This window comes from Brassica rapa, chromosome A02 (genome assembly GCF_000309985.2).
Source record: "Brassica rapa cultivar Chiifu-401-42 chromosome A02, CAAS_Brap_v3.01, whole genome shotgun sequence".
NCBI classification, from domain to species: Eukaryota; Viridiplantae; Streptophyta; class Magnoliopsida; order Brassicales; family Brassicaceae; genus Brassica; species Brassica rapa.
Window position 1 is genome coordinate 27,251,173 of NC_024796.2, and position 7,290 is coordinate 27,258,462.

Here is a 7,290-nt window from a genome sequence, read left to right on the forward strand (position 1 = left end):
TTGGTCACAAAAATAGAATACAAGGAAAAAATGATAAAAATATTTCATTTAAATAAAAAAAAGATACTAATACCCTAGATATAAATAAAAAATAAAAAAATAAAAAAATAAATTTTTTTATAGGTTTAGATTATATGTTTTCAAATTTGAACTTTTTTTATAAAGTTTTTTTTTATTTGTTTTTTCGAAAAACTTTTTTTTTAATTTTTTTTCAAATTTTCTTTTTGTAATTCGAAAATACTTTTTGAAACTATTTTTAAAATTTTTATTTTTAATTTTTTAATATTTATTTTCTATTTTATAAAATTTTAAACTTCCAGCCCAAATCCCCACCCCTTAACTTAACTCTAAACCCTATGGACATCTCCATCCCAACTCCATAATTTACTCCAAATATGGAGTGAAAAATGGAGTATTAACAAACAACTAGATTTTAACCCGCGTTTAGAAAGCGCGGGTTTGTTTTCGAAATTAAATATTTTTTAAAACTAAATTTCAATAAAAAATAGTGTATAGGTCTAGGTACATTTACATAGAACCATGCACCGAACCATATCAAACAGAAAAACCCAAAACCAAAATTGAAATTAATTTCATAAATAACCCAACAGATATGATATCTCTGAAGCCAAAAATTAAAACCGAACATAGAACCAAATGGGTACCTGAGTTTTAAAATACAAATTATATACCAATAAATAATAATTATATTTGATTTCTAAATAACCAAATATCTAAAAACTACTATTTATAAACCAAATTACCCAAAATTGAAATACCCTAATATTTTTTATTCAAAATATCAGATATTTTTATTCGATATTACCCAAAATTGAAATACCCAAAATATCAGATATTTTTTATTTAAAATTATACAAATCATTTAATGTTTTTATTCGAACAAATTGAATTTCCTGATATTCCACAAAATTGAATTTCCTTGATTTTACACTCTTGGTTGACATTTTTATATGAACCCAATTATGCAGAGATTGGTAATGTTGCCAAATGATGAAACATGTTTTATTGGTTTAATTGGTTTGAGAGGTACAAATACAATTATCAATAAACTTTAATGGGCTTTTTATTCCCTTTGGCTATACGACGGAAGAGCATTAAAATCTTAAACATCTAACTTCTCCTGTATTTGGTAAAATAATAGTCATTAGCATATTCTCCATATATTCTTTATCGAGATGTGTTTGTTTTTCATTTTAAAATTTTGATGATGGTCACATATTGTTATAATATATAGGGAAATACCAAAATATAATAAAAGGAAAGGGTCCAAACAACTTTCATAGGTAGATTTTTAGGCATTCCTTCTCTTTTAATAGTATTGATAAAAAATCACTCTATTTATGGAGTAATCATTTTTTTGTTTCTTCGTTTCTCTATTTTTTACTCCATTTTGCAGTAAATTATGGAGTGGGGATGGAAATGGTCTAAGGTTTGGATTAGTTAACCCTAGGAATATAAGTATATATTTACCTCTTTAATAAAATATTTTGGTCATTTTGATTTTTAGAGTTTATATTTGTGATAGAAACTTTTTTAGTGCTATCCTAGAGTATTTCCCTATATTATATCACGTTTAAAATTAAGAAATTTTATTTGAAGAGAATCTGCAAACATTTGAAGGGTGGGAAATGGATATTATCGCGCTGCCACGAGTGCCAAAAGGTGCATATACTTTGTGTCTAGTTAGGTCTTAATTATAAAATCCGAACAACTTACATATGTTTGAAAATGTGATAAAAGCATCAGGATTCAGAAGTGACTTTTAAGTTTTGATATGTAGATTTAGAAAGGTTGAAGGATCGAATAGAGGGATGAAATGGATGGTTGAAATTAATAATGTATATAGGCAACTGAAACAAATAATTAAATAAGATAGTTATGCATATCGGATATGTTATGATGCGACGGTATCCTCCATAGAGCAAAAGCAGAAACAGTATATGAGCCAATTAATGAAATAACAAAACTTGAAAGGTGTTAATTAAATGACAAAGTCAAAAGTTATTAGAAAATAATAATAATACCGGCGACATTAATGGTCAGACTGGTCATCATTCTTCTTGAAATAAGAAAAACGAATAGAAAAAAAACATAAAGAAATAAAATTATATGAATGAAAAGAAATGGTTGTTACATCTCAAATTTAACAAAAAGTAATTTTATTTTTTATTTTTCTACAAAAATAAATAGTAGCGAATGAGAAGAAAAAACTATTCATTGTGAATGGTTGTTACATTATTCTTCGTGGGTTTTTGGTCACCATTCACACCCTATAATAAAATTTATGTTTTGTTTCAATATAATTTTGTAAAAGTTATTTTTTCGTGAGCATCAATACTATTAAACACAAGTTCACTCCTAATTTATATCATTAATGAGAATTGCAAATTTGCCAAAAATACTTATATTTCAAAGGGATTACAAAAATTTATTATTGGTGTCTTTAGTTTTGGGTTTACAGATACACTGAAATAGATTAATAACTATTGAGCCTACATATATATATATAAGATATGATAATCTTACATTTAATATAAATATTCTAAATCTAAATATTGGACCTACAAATATTATGAACCCTATATAAATGAACATACATAATGACATCAAAATATCATTTTCTTAAATCTATGTATCATTATTCAAAATAGATCATCCGAATATTATGCATATTTTCAATACAAACCAAAACCTTTTATCCTACACCATTTATCATATACATATTTGAATATTATTTTTCATGTATAATATTATTTAACGATCGAAAATGAGTATATACACAAAAATTTAAAAAATATTATTTACTATGTCATGTTGTACATAATATTGATATGCAATTGTGAGTATTTAGAAATAATAAAATATTAAAGATATTTTGTGTTTTATCTGATGGTTAATAGCAAGTGTTTCGTTGTTACTGTGTTCTATCGGATTTTTAATTAACAAACTTTTCACTAAATCAGAACCAAATTATATACAAGGTACTGGGTCTACAGGTTCAACAACGAATTTGAGTCGGATATAAAATCACTTCTTAAAATTCAAACATTATTATAAAACAACTTTTAAATTATTTGTTTTCTAATAAAAATTTATAAATTTATGCAAATTTTATCAAAATGGTTCGACAAAAAAATATATGCGCTTTCAAATATAGTCGTAGCCTCTTAATCGAATAGGGATAAAAAAGTATAGACTGATGATGAGAACTATGATATAAATATATGACAAGAAAATTTCATTTTCAGTTTAAAATAGATAATTCATATCATTACTACATTTGGTAATGAGAACACACTATTTTTCAATATAATATATATACTATTAAATCATGTATATCATTTTTTAAATCTATTTCGAATAAATACTATATTTTGAAGAAGAAAATAATAATAATAAAAACGTAAAAACTCAATTGTTTTGATTCAAAAAAATAAAGGTAGTTTTTAAATCAGTTTTGGATAAGAAATGAAAAACAAATCTGTGTTTTCTAATCGCAGATCAAAATCTATTGTGAATGTTTTAAACGCTAAGTAAATTCGGATATTACCAATCTTGGATGTCAAGAAACGTAAAGGAAACGAATTGAAATAAACAAATGGAAGATACTTAGAGCTAAGCAAAAGAATCACACATTGAGACAGGATTGGACGCATTGTTCTTATCTCCATTAACATTTTGAAAATCTTGTCAAATATTATTTTTATAATATATGGTACTATTAAATAAATAATATATATATTTTCAAGAGTAAATTAGCTCAATATACAAAAAGAAGTGAGATACCATAGAGTTGAGGGAAAAAGGTGATGATGGGGGGAAAAAAAAAGGGGGGAAATAGGGTATGGAGTGCAAATAGGGAATATGTTGTGTGTAGGGAGTACAAATTCTCTATTTTCATTAATTTACGAAGTATTTATGCTTCTTATTGTCTGATCAAATCGCTACCTTTTATCGAAATCAATGGTTGTCTTTCCTTTTATGCCAAACAAGCCAACTTTAGTAGTCTAAAATGGCCCCCAAAAAGTCCAAACTTTGGACTCCAAAGATATATTTCGCTAAGAAATTATTTTGACTAGAGTCAAAATTTCAACTAATTTTAAAAATAAATTTTGATAGTACTAAAACAATACTATCAACGAATTACTAATATTTATAGTTTTATCATTGTTTCTTACAAATGTGTGCAGATTTAAATGAAATATCTTCAAACCCTTTATCTTAAATATTTTTTTTTACAAATGTGTGCAGAATAATAAAGAGTTTCAATAATAAACTAGTTTTCTTACTATGGTTTTTTTTTGTATTAGTGTTGTCACTATTTTAATTGAATTTTAAGTTCGTATAATGCATATTATTAACAAATATACAATCAGAATAATGGAAAGTAACACAATTATTCAATAAGCCAAACGACATTCCTATATTCCAAACTACGGCATTCAGCTATGGGCTCTACATAAAGCTAAACTAAATTCAATCAAATTAAAACGTGCGTGTTGGTCGCTGGTCGCTGGTCGCTGGTCGCATACTCGCATAGATGCTTTTTAGTGCCTGATTAGATATCTGTTTTCTTTAAGATCATTGTAACAACTATATATTGTTAGGTTTCTTTTATTTTACAAATTCACAATTTCATGTAGTTTTTTAATATTGCTAATGAGTATAAGCATATGTAAACTTTTTTGACAACACATACGTAATATTAAATTAATGGTGCGAGCTTCTGTAATTTAACATTTTGTTTATAAATATATAACTCGTAACTAAAATCATGTTGTTAGTTGTACACAACACAACATATTATCAATAAGAATTGGATACTCTATACGATAGACGGCAAGTTGTTACCTATTAAAAACATTACCAAAATATTTATGTTCATAACCAAGTTGTTTCGATTGAATCATAAGAACCAATATCCAAGAATGTATAACCCAAGCAAATATAAAGTACTCACTTTATTAATAGCTTTCTCAAACTCAAACTCACAAGTTATGCCACACAATTAGCATCTCCTTATATAACACTTATATATTCCTATTCTCAATAGGAAACACATCTTATAGATAACTTTCAATCTATTCTAATCCTAATCTCATTAGGATAGCTTATATTTCAAATTATCTCAAGCTTAGGTCAACATTCTTCCCCTTAAGCTTGAGAACCTCATTTGATACATCTTGAATCCCAACAAGACTTCGCATCTCTTTAAACTTATTTATTCCGAGAGGCTTTGTGAGCATGTCGGCCTTTTGCTTTACTCCTGCTACATGTTCCACAGCTACTAACCCATCTTCAACGCACTCCCTTATAAAATGGAATCTCGAGTGTATATGTTTACTACGGCCATAGAAGACTGGATTTTTAGTCAATGCAATGGCTGATTTGTTGTCAATGCGTATTACTGCCTTTGCTATTGCTCCTTCAGTGATTTTCCTAAGTAGATCTTGTAACCAGATGGCTTGCTTTGCTGTCTCTGTAGCCGCCATAAATTCTGCTTCACAAGAGGACAGAGCGACAATCTCTTGTTTCTGTAAACACCAGGTGATTGGACTTCCATTTAGATAGAATATGTGTCCCGTTGTGCTCTTGCCATCGTCCGGATCAGAGTTGTAACTGCTATCACTGTAGCCCATAAGTTCAACGTCTTTCTTGCCATCGTTTTTGTAGTAGAGACCGAGTGACACTGTCCCTTTCAAGTAACGCATCACTTGTTTCAACGCAGCTCCATGTGAGATCTTTGGATCGTGCATGTAACGACTTAACACTCCAACACAATGCGAGAGATCGGGTCGAGTATGGATCAAGTACCTTAGACAACCGATGCTTCTCCTGAACTCTTTCTCATTGATCGATTCCTCATGTGGTGCTTTCGATAACTTCAAGCCAGCATCCATCGGTATATGCACATTATTGCACTCACTCATTCCTGCTTCCTCTAATATTCTGGTCGCGTATCTTTCTTGTCTCAAGATTATTCCATCCTTTCCTTGAATTACTTCAATTCCAAGGTAGTAATGTAGAGGTCCGAAATCACTCATCTCGAATTTAGTTTCCATCTCCAGCTTGAACGCTTGTATATCCTCAACTCTTGACCCTGTGACAAGTAAGTCATCAACATACACTGCTACCAGCAAGAGAGATCCGTTCGTTATCCTCCTAAACAGTGATGGCTCTTTAGAACATTTAACGAATCCAAGTTCCTTTAAGATAGAGTTAAGCTTGATGCTCCAAGCCCTTGGGGCTTGCTTGAATCCATAGAGAGCTTTGTGTAGTTTATACACCTTATCCTCTTTTCCTTTGACCTTGAATCCTTCTGGTTGTGACACAAAGACTTCTTCTTCTAGCTCGCCGTGAAGGAACGCCGTTTTTACATCGAGGTGATGTATCTTCCAACTATTTGATGCCGCTAATGCAATTATGGCTCTCACAGTTTCTAGCCTTGCAACGGGAGCAAACACTTCCTCAAAATCAATACCTTCTCGCTGCACATAACCTTTTGCTACAAGCCTAGCCTTGTGCTTGTTGATACTTCCATCAGCATTGCGCTTCAACTTGAAGACCCATTTTAAACCAATAGCCTTGCATCCATACGGCAAATCAACTAGGGACCATGTTCTGTTTTTCTTTATAGATGTTATCTCATCTTCGCACGCAAGCCTCCACACTTTCTCTCTTTTTGCCTCATTCCAATCCCATGGTTCTTCGTTGATCATAAGAAGAATTCACTCTGTCTCAAGTTCTTCCATCAGAAGAACGTAATCATCTAAGTACTTTGGTTTTGTACTAACTCTCTCTGATCTTCTCACGATCATCTCCTCTTCCTCATGTTCTTCTTCATCACTCGGAACCTCATCTTCCTCACTTGGCTCCTCATTCCCTTCTTCGTTCTTATGTTCTTCTTCTCCACCATGTTGAACGTCAAACGTGATTGAGCAAGGCTCAGAAGTCTCCTCTCTAATTGTTTTCCACTTCCATCGTTTGTACTCATCAAAGATCACGTCCCGGCTAACGATAATTTGTCGATTTGTGGAATTGTAAAGACGGTAGGCTTTTGATCCCAGCTCAATCCCTAGATGCACCAGTGCTTTTGTTCTATCATCTAGCTTCCTTAGGTGCGGTGTCTCGTTCCTTGCATAGAAGACGCAGCCAAACACGCGAAGATGTTGAACATTCGGTTTCTTGTTTTTAAAACTTTCGTATGGAGTCACTCCTGGCAAGGTTCTAGTTGCGACTCTATTGATCAAATAGGTCGAGTGTCTTACT